We start from the raw sequence: 20172 nt of genomic DNA on the forward strand, positions 1-20172 counted from the left end.
GGAATAAATGTCAGTCTACCACTTGAAAAAAATCAAGAGGAAGATATCCCTTATGTAGTAAAGACTAGGTATGTCAATCAATGTCTTGGTTAATGATAAAACATTAGAGGCATATCCACTCAAATCAGAAATAAAACAATGGTGCCTATTGTCACTATTGCCATTTGACATTATTCTATAAATTCTAGAGATTCAAGTATAATAATACAAAGAAATAAGATTTCTAGTCATGGGAAGAAAAGTGACAAAAGTTATTTGCAGGTTCTATGATATAAATTTTTACCTAGAAACCCCAAACAAATCTGTCTCTAATAAGTTTAGGAACTAAAAAAAAAATAAAAATAGAAAATCAATAGTTTTGATGATATATCAGTACCAACGAATTAGGGTATATAACAGAAAAAGATCTCCTTAGTAATTAAATCACATTTCGGTTTCTAGTATCATATCTAGTGTGTGCTGGGCTGAGTGCGAGCAAGTGAACGGAATGCATTTGACCTCCGCCAAGCTCTCATTATCCCATTGAGAACCATGTTTGGTTGGGCTGTGCTCTGTATGAGAGCCACTGACCTCATATCACTTTACTAAGTTATGATTGGAAGGCGGAGCAAGGAGAATACCAATTAGCAGGAAATGATGTCAGTTATGTGTTCTGGGAAGGATGCTGATTAGAAAAGGGCAGCAAGTTAAGGCATCCCAAGCTCAGCAAAGAGATATGGAAAATTGGACTGAGATGTTACGATTCTTCTGTTGTGTCAGCACAGGACTGCTGATAGTTCGTAACAAAGCACCAGACTGGGGGATGAGACTGCCTCTAAGGGCACACAGGAGACAAGACTTTTGTCCCTCCTCACATGTAAATCATCAGACCTCCTCAAGGAGTAGCAAACATTTTCTGTGAGGCATTAGAGAATATTTTAGTAAATACTTGTGTATTTATGTCATTGACTCATTAATTAATTGAAAAGTAAGTCTTAAAAAGGATTTAAATATTGATTTGAAAGGCAGAGTGACTGAGGGAGGCAGAGAGAGAACCATCCACTGGTTCACTCCTCAAGTGATGGCAACAGCTGGAGAAGTCCAGGCCAAAGCTGGGAACACGGAACTCCACCTGGGTCTTCCGTGGAGGTGGCAGGGGCCCAAGCGCTTGAGCCATCTTCCACTGCCTTTCCAACTGCACTAGCAGGAAGCTGGACTGAAAGTGGAGTAGCTGGGACTCGAACCAACACTTCTATATGGAATGTCAGTTTTGCCACAATGCCACCCAGAAAAACTACTGTGCTGGCCACTGTCACAAGTACATGGCAGAAAGTAATGGTAATGAACTCCATGACGCTTAGACTAACTGGGAAATATAATCAGTAAATAAATAAGAAAGTCTGTAATTTAAATTATGGAACTAGATATTCCATAAACGTAGGGCAACACCCAAGAATAACCCCAGGGATAATTGTATATTGCAAAATAGATAGTAAAAAGGCTACAACACAAAGGAATGATGAATGTTTGAGAAGACGGATATACTATCACCTGATCTGTTCATTACATACTGCATATATATATTGGAGCTAAAAAATATGTACAATTAGTTTGTGTCAATTAAAAACAAAAAATACACATTAAATAATAAAACCATACCACATGCTAAAAATAAAACAATAACCTTGAGAATGGGACCAGGATGAGATGTTTAAACAAAGACAGTAAGAGACACATACTGAAGTTTGAGAAAGGGCCAGTCATCCAAAGAGCCAGGAGGCTGGTATTTCAAGAAGAGGAAACAACATGAGCAAAGCCCTGAATTCAAAAAGGGATAGAAGTGTTCCAGGAACAGAAAAGAAACCTATTTCATTAGAGATCAGTGGGCAAAGATGATAACGTTGCAAGATGGAACTGGAGAGGTAAATGAATGTGGGGCCTTGGGGACCGTATCAAACAGTTTGGATTTTATTTGAAATGTAATGAGGAGTCATTGATGGGTAATAGACAAAAGACTTACATTATCAGGCTTATGGTCTTCTAAAAACAAAAAAATGACTTTGGCCGCTGCGTGCATGATGGGCTGGAGAAAAGAGAGTGGAAATAGGGAGATCACTAAGGCCAATATTGGTATAGCACCGGAGAGATGATAATGGCTGAAACTTACCTGCCAGCAATGGAGATGAGAGGAGACAACAGGTCCAGGCAACAACTTCACAACAGGAGCAAAAGAAATTCTTCAGCAGTATGCGTCCAAGTGAGAGAAGAAACGAAATCAAGGCAGCTTCCTGGTTTCTGGTATGGTCTAGTGGCCAAGACTAGACAGGAAAAATTGAAGGGGAGGGAGCTCAAGGGTTCGGTTTTGAACGTAATAAATTTAAGAAGGCTGTGTGACATCTAAGAGGAACTGTCAAGTAGGCAGTCAGCTGTAAGAGCCTGAACTCCAAAGAGAGGTTTAAGCTAAAGATATAAAAGGAGTTGTCAGCACGTCAATGGTTTAAGCCAGGGAGAGAAAGGAATCACCCAGGACAGTGGTTCCAAACTGAACTACCATATTTACTGTATCTGTGTTGCACCTCTATATACTATTATTTACTTAATGTTTTTTCTAGAAACCAATTTTTTTACATCACATTATTTACTATGTGAATTTTTTTACAATACAAACAAAAATACAGAAATGCAATATATGAATACAGCTAAATGCAGAATGGTGACTTTTTTTTTCTCTTCTCTTCGAGAGGCCATTTCCCCCATTTCTAGTCAAATAAAGAGACTGCATATAGGTAGAAACAGGTTGGTCGTTAGCTTCACAATTTTGCCTAGAAATTATCTATAAATGCATTTTCCCCCTGCTACTTACCATAAAGTGTAAAAAGGGAGTAAAAGGAAAGTTTCTCTGCTGGTTCCTACCATATGAAAGATGCTACTTTCTATTTTAGCAGGGCCAATACATGGAAAATATCTAAATTAAAAGTTATTTCAGGAATGAAGCAGTAATGAGATTCTGGCTAAAGAGGGCACTGAATGAGAATAATATATATTTAAAGAACCCAAAACAAACAAAAAAAGGTTGTTATAAAAAAGCTCTAGGTGCACTGTAAGCATATAGGTTTCTAGAAACCAATTAAAACCTTCACTTAAATATCTACTGTAGCGCCTTCCAAAATAGTATTCTTGAAATCTTCTGCTTGATATGGTAGTTATTTTCTAGTTTAACATGTAATAAAATAAATCTATAACTACTTAAAGAAAAATGTTCACCTATGTGCCTTCTCAGATCAACCTTAATTCCACCAGGGAAATGTATATCACATTTCAGGAAGTACTGACTGAAGAAGAATGTTGAGAGAGAATATAAGAAAGCCTAGGACAGACTATTTAGAGTCTGAATATTTAGAGTTTGGGTGAAGGAAGATAAATTTGTACAGTCTGCAAAGACTGAGCAACAAGAGAGCAAGGCGTTAATAATGGGGTTGCAATATGCTACTCAAAACTTGCTTCAGGACTGAGGGGCTTATTCCCCCGACTCGGGAAATTGCCCTTAGCTGGGTAGAACTAGCTCAGCCAGTCACACCCCTTCCTCAGGCAGCAGCTATATAAAATGATTGTCCAGGGAGTCTAAAACTCTGCCCTGTCACCACAACTCAGAACAACTTTTTTGAAGTGCCCTTTTTTTTGAGTTGGCCACAATCTTTGTGGTGATTGCTTTGCAAGTCCAATGTCTCCTTCTTCCCCATTCTATTTTCTTCTTCCTTTTTTCTTTAAGATTTATTTATCAGTTTGAAAGACAGGGTTACAGAGAAGCAGAGGCAGAGACAGTGGTAGTGGGGAGAGATCTTCCATTTGCTGGTTCACTCCCCAAATGGTAGCAATGGCCATGGCTGAGCTAGACCGAAGCCAGGAGCTTCATCCTGGTCTCCCACATGGGTACAGGGACCCAAGTACCTCTGCTGCTTTCCCAGGCCAATAGCATGGAGCTGGATCAGAAATGGAGCAGCTGGGGCTTGAACCAGCACCTAATTGGGATGCTGGTGTTGCCAGTGGTGACTTTACCCACTACATCACAATGCTGGGCCCAGTATTCTTCCTTAGAAGCACTTCCTCATCAACTTCCTGCATGCTGATCTGTCTCAAAGTCAGCTTCCTGGGAAATACATTCTTCATCAGGTGCTATATCAAAAGGCAAGAAGGGAAATTATTTCAGGGAAAAGGAGGAAGATATGGATAAGCCCAATGAGAAGCTCAACAATTACAAAAATGTACATTTTTGCCAAAATAATTGGGTGTAGTTTGGAAGAGGAAAGAAACAATTTTAAGATCTAACTCAAAAAATAAAATGACAAATGTTTGAAAAGAAACCTTAACAAAAAATACTAAGATTTCTATTTCTCTAGAATCTAGATATTAAAAAGCATTGAATAGCTATGATAAGAGCTACAATAAGTCATACTGTATGATATTGATGACAGACTAAAAACAGATTAAGGTAAATAAATAAAAATCTCAGAATAGGCCCAAATCTGTCTGTCTATCTTTCTATCAATCCATCTAATTATCTATCTACACATAACACACACACACACACATACATACATATGCCTATGAGGAAATATGAACTATTCAGGGAGAAATTTGGGGCAGGCACTGTGCAGTTGGAACCTACATCCTATATTAGAGTGCAGGTTCAAGTCCCCACTGCTTCTCTTCTGATCCAGTTTCTCGCTAATGTTCATCCTGGGAGACAGCTGATGATGGCTCAAGTGCTTGGGCCCCTACCACCCATATGGGAGATCCAGATTCAGCCTGGCCCAGCCTGCCTGTTGCAGGTATATAGGGAGTGAATCAGCAAGTGGAATCTTTCTCTTTTTCTGTATGTATCCCTCTCTCTCTCTCTCTCTCTCTCTCTCTCTCTCTGTCACTCTATAAGATAAATATTTTTAAAATTAGAGTTTTCTGGCAAATAAATTAATATTTTCAAGGACATAGATATTTAAAGATGAAAACAATTCAACCAATAGCAATTCATTTTATCTAGAGCAAAGTCAAAGCAGGAGGGTCTGTCAAGAAGTCCAAAGAGGTAGTAAGATCGAGAGCCTAACATATCGTGTAAAAAATTTTGGATTCTGTTCTTAGAGCAGTGGCAAACCACACTGCTATCCAATATGGTAGCCACTAACCCCCTGTGCCTCTATTGCATTTCAAATGTGCATAGTCCAAATTGAGAGATACTCCACATATTATATTCATTAAATAAAAGTTAAAAAATATTTAATATAAAATTTCATATTGCAATTCATAATTTTCATATGTAAAAGTAAGTAACATATTGCATTAATAATTTTCATATTAATTGTGTTGTTAATTTCATCTATATATTTTAATTTGGCTACTTTAAAGTTTAATATTATATATAGGGCTCACATTTTTAGATCATATTTTGTTTCTACTGGACAGGGTTGACATGAGGGCATCAAACTGGGAAAAGGCATGATTAATTTTGCACTTTAAAAGTAGTCTCCTGATTTCAGTGTGTCATTCTCAAATCTGACACAAGCTGAGTTCTGGATCTTCACTTCTGCCTCTCTGTTCTTTTACCATCCCTATGCAATGGCCTTCCTTACTACCACATTATCTTCTTAGGAAAGACCTTGTCTCAAAATGTAAGAGGCTATTTGCATAGGATTTGGGGAGATTATTTAATTGTATAATATAAGATTTTATCCCTTTGGGAAAGAAAGGCAAGTATGGAGATGGAAGACTGGAAGACAGAAATGCAGTACTTGATGTGATATCACATCAGGTTATTGGGTATACTACTTGTCTTCCTAGACCACTCCTACATAACTATCATTTCATCTCAGAGAGTGCCTCTGTGGTCCCAAGAGGCAACATCCTGCTTCTCTATCAACAGTGAACATGGCTCTCAAAAACTTTTCCTATCCATTTTTGCTATCAGCAGTGTCTTCTTTTTTCTTTTTCCAGAACTTTTCTTTTAGACCGTTTTTGAAAAATATTTATTTATTTATTTGAAAGTCAGAGATGCACAGAGAGAAGGAGAGGCAGAGAGAGAGAGAGGTCTTCCATCCACTGGTTCACTCCCCAGTTGGCCGCAATGGCCAAAACTGAGCTGATCCGAAGCCAGGAGCTTCTTCTGGGTCTCTCACATGAGTGCAGGGACCCAAGGATTTGGGCCATCTTCCACTGCTTTCCCAGGCGATAGCAGAGAATTGGATCAGAAGTGGAGCAGCTGGGATTTGAATCGACGCCCATATGGGATGCTGGCACTGCAGGTGGTGGCTTTACCCACCACACCACAGTGCCAGGCCCCATCAGCAGTGTCTTGAGCTAAGTATGTGATGTATCCCTGGAAAGGTTGCTTCATCAGCTTCAGGCATCCTCAGGATTTACAATCAGAGAGTTCAAGGACAACATATTTAGCTTGTTCTCTACCAGCTCTGGTCACAATCTTTCACGGTAAGAATAAGTTTCAGGAGAATTTTGGAGGATTTGACATATGCTGGCGATAGTCAAGGAAGTTCAAAATCAATATGAAGTCTTAAGGACATCTGGCAAAATTTAGTCTGTGCTAGAGAAAATGCAGTGACTGAGCCATGGAGAACATTTCATAATTGCTGTTGAATTTGAATCTACACTGCCTTCCAGGGCCCATTGCTATCAAACGGCTACGCTCATTACTAAAGGGCTGGGGGCGTGAAGGAAGAACTCACAGTGAGGGATCTTCAAAGCTAGGCAAGAGACCAGCACTACTATTTTCAAATTGGGGGTGGCAAATTTAAAAGCCTACAGGAGCCTGGCAGGAAATGTAAATGAAAGAAGTAGGCTGACTCTGAGAATGTGAGAGCACATGCCAAGTATTGCGAATGAGGCTACTACCATCCAGTTCCACGAATCTTCCCACTTTTTTTTGAGTTTTTTTTAAATTGAGATATAATTGACAAAAATTGTGTATATTTAAGGTGAATGCTATGATGTTTTGATATGTATTTACGTCCTGAAATCATTCTCACAATCAAGCTAATTCACATATTTATTAGCTCATAAGGTTACCACCGTGTGTATATGAGAATAAGCAAGAACTTCTCTGTCAGCAAATTTCAAGTACACAAAGCATTATTATTAATTATAATCACCTGTACATTAGGTCGCGGGAACTCCTTTTGTTTTTTTATAAGATTTATTTATTTGAAAGGCAGAGTTACAGAGAGGCAGAGGCAGAAAGAGAGAGAGAGAGATCTTGCATCTCCTGGTTCACTCCCCAGATGGACGCAATTGCCGGAGCTGCACCGACCTGAAGCCAGGAGCCAGGAACTTCTGGTCTCCCAAGCAGGTGCAGGGGCCCAAGGACTTGGGCCATCTTCTATTGCTTTCCCCAGCCATAACAAAGAGCTGGATTGGAAATGGAGCAGCCAGGACTAGAACTGGCACCCAAATGGGATGCTGGCACTGCAGGCAATGGCTTTACTCACTATGCCACAGCACCAGCCTTATTATTCTTATAAAGTATGTATCCTTTGATCAATATCTCCCCTTTTCCTCTAGCCCCAAGTTAACCACCTGGTAACTAGCCCTAGTAACCACCACTTACTCTATTACTTTGAGTTTTTTTTCCAGAGAAGGTAGATATAGAGAAATTTGGTTTTATGAAAATTGCTTCTTTTTATTTCTTATCTCTTTTTTTTAAAGATTTATTTATTTAGTGCTGGCACTGCTGCAGTGCTGGCATTGCATAGGTTGCTGGTTCAGTTCGTGTCCTGGCTGCTCCTCTTCCAATCCAGCTCTCTGCTTATGGCTTGGGAAAGCAGTGGACGACGGCCCAAGTCCTTGGGCCCCTGTACCTGCATGGGAGACCCAGAAGAAGTTCCTGGCTCCTGGCTTTGTGTTGGTCCATTTCTGGTGATTGCAGTCATTTGCAGAGTGCACCAGCTGGTGGAAGACCTTACTCTCTGTCTCTCCCTCTCTCTGTCTGTAACTAACTCTATCTCTCAAATAAATAAAAAAAGTCTTAAAAAAGATTTTTTTTTTTTTGACAGGCAGAGTGGATAGTGAGAGAGAGAGAGACAGAAAGGTCTTCCTTTTTGCCATTGGTTCACCCTCCAATGGCCGCTGCGGCCGGCGCATCTCGCTGATCTGAAGCCAGGAGCCAGGTACTTCTCCTGGTCTCCCATGCGGGTGCAAGGCCCAAGCACTTGGGCCATCCTCCACTGCCTTCCCGGGCCATAGCAGAGAGCTGGCCTGGAAGAGGGGCAACCGGGATAGAATCCGGCGCCCTGACAGGGACTAGAACCCGGTGTGCCGGCGCCGCAAGGCAGAGGATTAGCCTGTTAAGCCATGGTGTCAGCTTAAAAAAGATTTATTTATTTTATTTAAATGTAAGAGTTACTGAGGGAGGGAGAGACGCAGAGAGAGATCTTCTATCCACCGGTTCACTCCCCAGATGACCACAACAACCAGATCTGGACCAGGTTAAAGCCAGGAGCCAGGAGCTTCATCTGGGTCTCTCATGTAGGTGACAAGGACCCAAACTTTTGGGCCATCTTCCACTGCTTTTCCCAAGCCATTAGCAGGGATCCGCATAGGAAGTGGAGCAGCTGGGATATGGTCTGGCGCCCATATGGATTGCTGGTGTCACAGGCAAGGGCTTTATCTGCTACATCACAATGTCAGCCCCTATTTCTTAGCTTTTTAAAAAATTACTTCTTTAAAAGGCAGATACACACACACATGGAAAGTGGTGTGAGGGTGGGGAGAGAGAGAGAATGTTCCATTGTCTGTTTTATTCTCTAAATGCTCACAACAGCTGGAGCTGGGTCTGGACCAGACTGAAACAGTAGTCCAGAACTCAAACCAAGCTTCTCATGTGGGTACCAAGGAGTCAAATACTTGAGCCATTATCTGCTGCCTTTCTAGAATATGAATAAGCAAGTAGAAGGATTGGATTGGAAGTGGAGCCAGGACTTAAACCAGGTATTTGAATGGGCATCCCCAGTGGCATCTCAACTGCCAAATGCGACCCCTCATTTGTTAAAGGTTGAAAACTAACTACTAAATACACAGACTCATCCATGTACACACTATTATGTAGGACCAACTGTGGGCTCTCCTTTGAGGCTAACCCATTCTCTGCATACCTGGGGACAGGCTAAGTTGTGTGGCTTAACTCAAACAGAAATTTCAAACCTGTAGTCTATATTCTATCACTGTTGTGCTGTGTTTTTAAAAAGTAACCATCAAAATGTTAGCATTAGTTTGACTTTTGATAATAGATTTAAAAAAGCTAAGACAAGGCTGTTAGCAAGGACAAGAGGACTTCAGGCACGAAGGATGGGGAGCAGAGGAACAATCATTAGTAGACAAAGATAGTGACAATACAATATCCGGTAATAAAACAAAGAATGGAAAGGGTAGGTCAAGAAATTGTAAGCATGCTTTTCTCCAAGTCAGTTAGTGGATTGGGATTGACATTTATTTTTATGGAAATTGTTTTTTAACTCTATTGAAATCAATACACTGGGGCTTGCTAATTTGTGCATGACACAAAGAAGACAAAGTCTTCTAAAACAGAGACTGACTTTCTTTACAGTTCACTGAAGGGCTCTTCCTGTTGAACTCTGGTGTCTTCCCTCTGGGACTGAATGGCCACAGCCTTGCACACCAGGACAGTGCCTCCTCTCACAGTTCTCCATGTAGGGGCCAGGGCAGGGGACTGACAGTGCAGTATCTTGAGGACTGTGAAGCACCATGAACAGAGCATCCAAACCTTTTGCCTTTCTTTTCCTGTGTGCTTTGCTCAAGGGTATGTGGACATGAGGATGATCTTCTGGCCACAAATACTGTTTGTTATTCAATTTTTGCATTAGTCAGCCTTTTGTTTCTTAAAATGCCAGAGAACAATTTCTCTGGAAGGAAAAGCCTTATTTTAGCTTACAGTTTGAAAGCTACAGTTCAAGATGGGCAACAGCAGTAGTCTGGCATCTGACAGAGGCAGAGGGCTGGCAACTGTGGAACATGTGCAGAATGATCACATTGTGAGACAGGAAGCCGAGAGAGACATAGGGAACACACTTAGCTTATATAACCAACCCTCTTTGCAAACCACCTGCTGAGGGCAAGCCTCCCCCCGCCCCATGAACTATCTCTTAACAAGCCAACATTTTGGATGCCATAATTAGATCAAGTTATCCCTTAATGTAAGACTTTTGGATTTAAATGTCTACATGAGTTTGCAGAGCCAAGTCCTGGTCAACCCATGCATGAGTCTGGGGAACCAAGTCCTGTATAATCAAAAATAATGATACTTGTAATTTGCTATTAATCCCAACCCTTTTCTGTATATTTAAAACAGGCTCTAACCAACTTAACAAATTTTTTATTGTCAGTAATTTACCTACCTGTGAATTCAGAGATGACCAAAATAACCAAAAAAAGATCCACTCACCAGGTGCCAGTCTGTAGCAGTTACTGGATTCCTGGAAATCCAAACATAATGGAGTTACTCCCCTGTCTCAGAGGGTTCTCATTCTAGTGGCTGGGTATCTATTTAAGCAAGCTGAGATAGAGACATTGATTTTCATCTCCCATCTCATTCTTCCTCCCAGTTTTAACACCCCACCAATCAGAACAACCCGTAGCATCGTGGCTGGTGCTAGCTATATGTTTGTACTTTTTAAGCCCTGAATTGAAATTAATTTAGTATTTGCCTCCCTACCACACCCCTAGGAGGTTCCATGAGGGTACAAAAATCTATATTTAAAATGAAAATCCCCTGCAGGGATTCTTATGATCTCTCTGGCTCTAGCAGCTGGGATCCCACTCCTTTCTTAACTTTCCACCCCCAAAGTCTTGACTATTTCTGCTTGTTATCGAACTACCAGCCTCTGGGCCCAAAAATCATAACCATGGCCCTGACACAAAGTTCTCTTCACAAAGACTTGTTCAAAGCCATGGAATGCTCTGGCTCTTTCATAATTGTAATAGATATTGAAATGAAGCACATTCTATTCTCTCCACAGGGAAAATTTTTTCTTTTTTCCCTTTCAGTTCAAAGACTTCTCCTGATACCCTGATAGCATAATAATTTGCTTTTCTTTCCTATTTATGTATGCTTGTGGACACAAGCTCCCCTGTTTTTGTCCTTTTTCAATAAAAATTATTGACACAAACTTTACAATGAATGGCTCTGATATAACTGATTGTTCTCCCATTGAGTGATAATACTCATAAAAAGAAATGGGACGCACAAGAGGAATCAGAGAGTGGGCAGAAATTGGAATTGTAGTGGGAAACTGTTTAGCATTTATAACTTCATAAACTTAACCTTGTATTTGTGTCAGCTACTTTATAGTTTTCCAATTTACTTTTTAATTGAGTCCTTTTTTTTTAGCCATGTTTGGAAGATATAACTCTAAGTCGTCTTTCAAAGCTGAACCACTTTAGTTCAGTTCAATTGATCTCTCCTTGTATTTATTATTCTTGTGCCCAACGTATATCATTTTCCATTTGGCCAACTGCAAATGCAATTTGCTGTGGATCAAGCCACTTACACAGCAGATCTGCATTAGTTAATATTTTATTTGGAGTGATCTTTTCCGTGTTTGCCATTTGCCCTGATCACTGCCACTTACCATATTGTTTAAGTTGTAAAGACAGAGAGGGTTACTCAAGTTAAGTGATTTACTTGTCAGATTGTACAGTTTAACCATGTGAAGTGAGGCTGTTACCAGAGGATAAAAATCTGAGATAACTGAACAAACTCTGGCCATAGACTGCTGAAATACTCTTCAGAAATGCACAGCGTGATCTTTGATACTTCCTTTTCAGTGTGGGCTCTTGCAAAGACACTGGTGCTGAGAGATCAGAGACCTGGAGCCGAGTGGCTCCGTTACCCGCTCATTCTGTGACCCCGGATACTTGCTCTTTCTGCTTCATCTTGAAAAGATCAGAGAATGCTTTCCAGAGAGCATTTTGAATCTCATTTTCTGGAAAGGTGAGTCACAGAAATGATGAGATAGTAAATTTAAGCTCTTTTATTTATTTATTTATTTATTTATTTATTTTTTTGACAGGCAGAGTGGACAGTGAGAGAGAGAGAGACAGAGAGAAAGGTCTTCCTTTGCCGTTGGTTCACCCTCTAATGGCCACCGCGGTAGCGCGCTGCGGCCGGCGCACCGCGCTGTTCCGATGGCAGGAGCCAGGTGCTTCTCCTGGTCTCCCATGGGGTGCAGAGCCCAAACACTTGGGCCATCCTCCACTGCACTCCCTGGCCACAGCAGAGAGCTGGCCTGGAAGAGGGGCAAGCGGGACAGGATCGGTGCCCCGACCGGGACTAGAACCCGGTGTGCCGGCGCCGCAAGGCGGAGGATTAGCCTGTTGAGCCACGGCGCCGGCCAAATTTAAGCTCTTTTAAGATACTGGTTTTATGATAATTTGTTACACAGCAGCAGAAAACTAATACAGGGAACAATTTAATAGATTATGACATACGAACACACTTGGGAAGCCATAAACAAAGTCCAAATCATGATCATCTTCATCTCTCTCCTAAATTTCCTTGTGTCCTTTTGTAAATCCGTCCCTCAAATCCTAGTCCTGATTTGCCCATTCCTGCACAAACATTCATCTACTACGCTTCGCTGTAAATTTGTGTTTTCTAGGCTTATTAATAAGTGGGACCATATGGTAAGAAAAAATAAAAAAGGAAAGAGAAAAGAAAAATGGCTTAACCCACAAAGAGGGGAATCAAATGAATAGACTTCTAGCCAAAGAAAGGGAGTCTTAGAAATCCATGAAAGGACATTTCAAGAAATTTGAGGTAAGGGCAAGCAAATAGGAGGTGGCTTACTTTAGAGTCAAAGGCACTTAAATCTGTTTAAAGAGAATGGGCATGTGTTATAAGGAGTTTAATGTCTGCTATTGCTAGCGTACTTCAGAGGACTACACGAGAAGGCGGGTATGTATGGAAGGAGTTTCCATTCAGTATTGAGCTGGGTGTGATGAGGTAAAGAGGAAGGCAGACACACTTGCTACCCTCTTGGAGCTTGCAGTCAGACTTTTTCAATGTGAAAGCCTGAAGAGATGTACTCTATCACTATTGTCTTTGGAGCCCTTGAATTAGTCCTGATTCCTCTTGCTACAAAATACTCAAATCTTTTGAGGTTTTTGAATCATTCTTGCTAAAATAGGTTTTGTCACTGGGAAGGTACATTTAAGCAGTCTCCTGTTTTCAGGGATTCTACGCAACCATTCATTCAGCTCCTGATTCTGTCTTACCTACTCATTCACAACAAGAATCTAGCCGGCGCCGCGGCTCACTAGGCTAATCCTCCGCCTTGCGGCGCTGGCACACCGGGTTCTAGTCCCGGTCGGGGCACCGATCCTGTCCCGCTTGCCCCTCTTCCAGGCCAGCTCTCTGCTGTGGCAAGTGAGTGCAGTGGAGGATGGCCCAAGTGCTTGGCCCCTGCACCCCATGGGAGACCAGGAGAAGCACCTGGCTCCTGCCATCGGATCAGCGCGGTGTGCTGGCCGCAGCGCGCTACCGCGGTGGCCATTGGAGGGTGAACCAACGGCAAAAAGGAAGACCTTTCTCTCTGTCTCTCTCTCACTGTCCACTCTGCCTGTCAAAAAAAAAAAATAAATAAAGAATCTCTTCAACCAGTTTCTAATTTTTAATTACTAAAAAGTTAAAGAAATGTATTTAAAATATACATACTTATCTGACAACATATCTGATTTTTGTTTATGTTGGCTGAGTCCTTTTTAGACTCATACTTTCTTCCTATGTGCACATAGCACTTTCCAGTTGTATTGAATACAGAAATGATCTGATGGTATTAATTATTTCCACTAACTGCTTGAGGACAAAAATTATGTCTTAATTATTTTTTGCCACTGGAACCAAGCGCATTTGCCAAGCACTTACCATGCTACAAGTGCTGTGCAAACCACTACAGAATAGAGGTAATTCAGATATTGACCTTCTTCTCAGGAACTCACAATCGGATGGGGAATATGTATTTATAAGCAAATAAATGCAATCACATTATAGGTTGCATCAGTTAGCATGCTTTAGGCTGCAGGAAACAGAAAAGTCAACACAACTGACTTTAAAATAAAAAAAAATCCCTGCCCTTTCTATCTTTATTTCTTTTCTATTTTCATGTTCTCTTTGCTTCCTGTTCTGGGATAGAGATGCGGGCATCTGCAGGGCAGGGTGAAAGGGAGGGCTGTGGAAGGAGCAGAGGAAAGAGACGAATGGAGTTCTTGGAAGATTGGGCAAATCCATTGATTAACAATTGAAATAGGTGGACATACTGAGGATGATGGGAGCCCGGTTCCTTATTAACTAGAAATGGATTTTTATAAGCACAGGAAAAGGGAGCCAGAAAAGGGCCTTGAAATTTTAGGGTCGAATTTTAAGCCTGGGTATTAAACTTGTGGGCTTTAAAAATTATTTTATTTTATATGAAAGGCAGAGTGAGAGGGAGAGAGAGAGAAAGAGATCTTCCATCTGCTGATTCACTCCCCAAATGGCCACAACAGGTGGGGCTGGGCCAGGCCAAAACCAGGAGCCTGGAACTCCATTTGGGTTTCCCACATGGGTTGCAGGAACCTAAATACTTGGGACATCTTCCAGTGCCTTTGTAGGTACACTAGCATGGAGATGAATTGGAAGCAGAGTAACCTGGACTCAGATTAATGCTCTGATATGGGATGCTGGTGCTGCAATTAGGGGCTTAACTTGCTGCTCCACAATGCCAGCATTTTGTGGGCTCTTAGTGTACATATTCAGATAAATAAGGAAATGATTGCTGACAAAAATATGTATATACATACATATATACGTTTCCTCACTCTTCACTGGCACCTTGGTAGTGAGGATCACACTGAATCCCCAGATAGCAGTTTCCAAATTCTATCCTGCATGAGAATTTGGTCATAAGGAAACAACAGACAGATACAAATTAAGAATCATCTTATAGAAAGACATATATTCTTTTTTTTAAAAAAATGATTTATTTATTTGAAAATCTGAGTTACAGAGAGAGAGGAAGAAACAGAGAAAGAGATCTTTAATCTGCTGGTTCATTCCCAGATGGCTGCAACAGCCAGAGCTGGGCCAGGAACTTCTTCCAGGTCTCCCACATGGGTGGCAGGGGCCCAAACGTGGGCCATGATCTGCTGCTTTTCCTAGACTATTAGCTAGGAGCTGGATTGGAAGCGGAGCAGCTAGGACATAAACCAGTGCCCATAGGGATTCTGGCATTACAGGCAGTGGCTTTACCCACTAAGCCACAATGCCAGCCCTAAGACTTATTTCTTTAAGAATGAAAATTATGTGGGAGACCCTAAAATTCTTAGGAACTGTTTGAAATTGAAGGAGATTGATGGGATATGACATCTAAAGGCAGATATGTTTCTGGATGGGCTCTTGGACCTGAAATGTACAAAAAACATTACTGAGACAGTAGATGTGTACTAATGTTTGACCTTCATAAGTGCTTCTGGGTTGCTATTTAAACATTGAAAACTATCAGATGACTAAGTCAACTGTTTTTAGCACTTGCAGAAGTCTAGTTTAAAAACAGTAATTTTTTTCCCTACCAAAACACACTTGTTGCCTTAATATAGAAACATAGCCAATTAAAGATTTGTAACTAGCACTTCTAATTTTGGAAATATTGGTCCTGTGAACATTAAACCAAAATTTTACTTGTAATGGCTATAACATGAGGCTGTATTTACATTAATACCCACATTGCAATTCCTTGCCCTCTACTTAGGCTACATTGCAGTTCATAATGTTAACAGTACTGTCCGTTACTTCCAGCCTGTTATACTCTTTGTCTTGTAGCTCTTTACCAGTCCCCATGCTATAGCCTTTGGGACTCAGTCTAATGCAGCTTCAGGACCACACAGGCCTTGGGAAATGAGGTTGGGGAAGCTGTGTTGGTCTCCTTATGTGATTCACAAGTCCACTTCACAACTGGAATACATCTCTCCCTTGCTTCTTTTTTTTTTTTAACAATAGTTTTCTTTTATTAGTTACTCTACAGGCAATATACTACTCTTATCAATAGTACCAACTTTACTTTTTTTTTCTTGTCTTTTTGTTTTGTTTCTTTTTTTTTTTTTTTTCCCAAAAGCTCCCTTGGTTCTTTACAGAACTACTGAGACCCAGCTGGAACTTTTAAAAAACTTTGCTTCTCCCTTTTGATTTTATTTACTTTTTATTTAATGCATTTATTTGATAGGCAGAGAGTCAAAGAGCAGAGTACGTGTGTGTGTGTGTGTGAGAGAGAGAGAGAGAGAGACAGAGAGGGAGAAAGAGAGGGAGAGGGAGAGAGAGAGATCTCCCATCTGCTGGATCACTCTGCAAATTCCTGCAATGGGTAGAGCTGGGCCAATCTGAAGCCAGGATCTGGGAACTCCATTGGATGCAATCCGCATGAATGGAGTCCCTACTTGCTGCCTTTCAGGTTGTGCATTATTAGGAATTAGAATTTGAACCCAGACATTTTGATATGGGATGGGGTCAAATGCCTTCCCCAATTTTTTAATAAAATATTCAAATTTTGGGTGTGAAGGAAGCAAATTATATTATAGCTAATAATTTATCCTTGCTACTATGTGTAATACTCTGAAAGTTTATAGGCCCCATGGTTATCTTCAATGATATATTTATAATGGCATCGTACTTAACTCCTTGGCTGCTTCCTCTGACAACTAGGTGTGCTATACAGCTCTATAACCCAGTTTATGCCAATCCACTCTCAGAGCAAAAAAGTTTGTTTCCTACTAATTCTTGGTCTGCCTTCTAGATTTTCTATTCTTGTCTATAGAATAGTCTCTACTAGTATAGTAGAACTTGCTCCATGAGAAACCATAACATAGTTTTAAGCTATGGTCCCACCAGAATGATTGCAAAATAATTAGCAAGAAAACCCTAAAAAATAATATAGGTTATTATCTGAAAAAATTTGTAGGAACCGTATTGTGTCCCTCCTCCCTCCCCCCCAATGTATATGTTGAAGTCCTGACCCTAAGTACTTCAGAACTTGACTATATTGGCTTTAGGGTCATTGAAGTGATAATTAAGTTAAAATGATGTCGTTAGAGCAGGTCAGAGTCTAATATGACCAGTTTCCTTGTAAGAAGAAGAAATCTGGATATTGACACATACAAGGGATAATGATTTTTAAAGACAGAGAGACACCCAACTATAAACCAAGAAGTGATGCCTGGAATTGACTCTCCCCTCAGGGTCCTCTGAAGGAAGCAGCCCTGTCAACACCAAACAGGAAAGATATTTGACTTTCAGCATCCATAATTGTAAGGAAATAAGTTTCTGTTCTTAAATTACCCAGTCTTCTGCTACTTTTCTGGCAAACCAATAATGACATCAGTGTGAACTGTTTTGAGCTAAGCTCACTTTCTTTTTGGCCTCTCCTCTATTGGTAGGTGGAAGACAAACATTTGGATTTCAGTATTTTCACATGTCTTTTTTTTTTTTTTTGCTAGTTATTACTAACAAGGAAATGGAATTCTCTACAAAGAAGCAAAGTTGATAGGCACAAGGAATTCTAAACTTAAAATTTATATGAATATATAGGGAAAAAAATCACTTGAACCTTCTTGCTCACCACTGCAAAGATTATAAAAGCCAGAAAATTCTCCAAGATACACTGCTGACTCAATAAAATAATATTTTAAGATAAAGTACTATAAGCTTCTCAACGACAACAACAAAAAACCAGATACCTCACTATTTTTAGCAAGTACCTTTAAAAATGTGTAAAACATAACAAAGAAATGATATGTCCAAAAGAGGAATTCAACTCTCCATCTCTTAAAAAGAGTTTGATACTTCAAAACAGCAACAGTACTCACCACTGACCCATTGAGGAAGTGCTGAACTTTCTCCTGGTAACCCATCTTATTCCATATTCTGCATTTGTGTCCAGATTATTGTTGAAGGAAACAAGCAGCACAAAGTGAAAAAGCAGGGTATTTATTTCATCCTCTGCTGAAAAGGGGAAGCTTTATGTATTCAGAATCCTGACCCCTGTGGGCCATTTTATCTCTTCTTGTCTGAGTCCATCATTTTTCATCATGCCTTCTCTTTATCTCAGTTTGCATCATTTCTATTTACTTAGCCACCCACATCTTTTCCATTTCCTTCCTCTAGCTGTAATCACTCCCCTTTTCCTTCCCTGAAACTGTATGGGTTAAATACCTCTGTTCTGAGTTGGAATGCTCTGGTTCATGAATTCAAAACGGTGGACAAGCCATTGACACCTAGAGCAGCAGTATTCACAGTATGGTAGGTGGACCCATGGCAGCATATGAGGTCTATTTTAGGGAGTTCACAAATGGCATTACAAATTTTTAAGTAGATTTTGGGGCTGGTGATGTGGCCTAGTAGGCTAAAAATCTTTCTGTGATGCCAGCATCCCATAAGGGTGCCAGTTTGAGTCCCAGCTGCTGCTCTTCCAATCCACCTCTCTGCTTATGGCCTAGGAAAGTAGAGGAAGATGGACCAAGTGCTAGGGCCCTTGTACCCACCTGGGAGACCTGAAAGAACCTCCTGGTTCCTGGCTTCTGTCTGGCCCAGCTCTAGGCATTGTGGCCATTTGGGGAGTGAACCAGCAGATGGAAGACATTTCTCGCTTTCAATCTCTCTCTCTCTCTTTCTCTGTAACTCTGACTTTTAAATAAACAAATTATTTTTAAAAATATTTGTGCATGCTGTAGGGAAAGAACAAAGGGCTCAGGATTGTGAGATGGCAGCCTGACCTTTAATTTTGCCATTAACTAACTCATTGTGTGACTTTTTCCTTTTATAAATTACCAAGTCATTCCACCTCTAGTGACCCTGTTTCCTTTATGTGCAGAATGAGTGAGCATTCTCTAAGACACATCCCAATACTAGTTGCTATGCGATTGAGTCCACAGTGTTCAAAAGAATTTCCTTAAGTCTATGCCTTTATTTCCTCTTCTGTGAATACACATGTTCCATGACTGTTTTCTGGATTCAAGCTTCAGCCAAACTATTTTCAGTGGAGAAGATGTCAAACATTTAGCTAACCAAGCAATAGTTAATGCCCAGTGGATTCTGCTGTTAGAAATATGCAATAGAACAGCCCTGTGGAAAATAGTGTAGCTCATCCTCAAAAATTACATATAGAATTACTATATGACTGAGTGTACTCTCAGGAAGAATTGGAGAGAAAACCACAATAGAAACCCTGCAAGAGGAAGAGGAATGCCTTGGACCCGTGTGGAGGGTGTGGATGCACAGCACAAATATGAATGCAACACAAGGCTGTGACAGCTGAGAGCTGGATGGGAGGTGGCTTGGTGGAGGCTTGGAGAAGGAGGTGAGATGGGAGTTCAGCAAAACAAATTTTATAATATAGCCAGAGAGAGAGAGTGTGGTGTTGAGTCCAGACTGGAGCCCTGGGGCTAGTGGTTGCTAGTGGTTGCTGGTGGACCATGTGGAAGCTGATGGGGTACATTTATCTTGTCCCAACTTCCCTACAACACTGCCCACTGCCTGGCTAAGAAAGAACAGGTGCCTTTTTGGGTTTAGGCAATAGCTGTGGAAGCCTTGTATGCACACACAGCACCTGGCTGAGACAGGACTCCTTGGCAGTATTAGTGGCAATAGTAGGGAGAGAGCAACATTTGCCTAGTGGCTCTTGTGTAAGTGTGTGATCCAGAGATTGTAGGGAAAAATCCTCAGTCCCCACTGACTTTGAGCCTGACTGGAAGATGACTGGGCACCCATACAGAACTGCAAGGAGCCCCAGCCTCCCAGCATCAAGATGCCTAGGTGGAGCTGGCTTTGGGAACATCTTGCCTCTCTGTTGACTGGACAGATTGTCAGGGCAGAGCCAAGCCTCTAAACTCAGTGACTATGGGAGCCTTGTGTGCAGAGACCATGGGGGCTTGGTGGTTACATGAAAAGTTGCAGGGTGTAGCTGGGTGCAATCAGGTCATCGCAGTAGGAACCGTGGTCACAGTGAAGACTGTGCAGATCATTAGCATGGTTCATATGGCGGTGTAGATGGATTAGGGCCTAACACCCAGGCATTACTCAGCATGGAGGAGAGGAGGTGAGGGGGTGATCACACCAACAGAGGTGACCATTCCCCCCACTTTTGTAAACAAGAG

The sequence above is a fragment of the Lepus europaeus genome, chromosome 12, assembly GCF_033115175.1.
Source record: "Lepus europaeus isolate LE1 chromosome 12, mLepTim1.pri, whole genome shotgun sequence".
Lineage (NCBI taxonomy): Eukaryota > Metazoa > Chordata > Mammalia > Lagomorpha > Leporidae > Lepus > Lepus europaeus.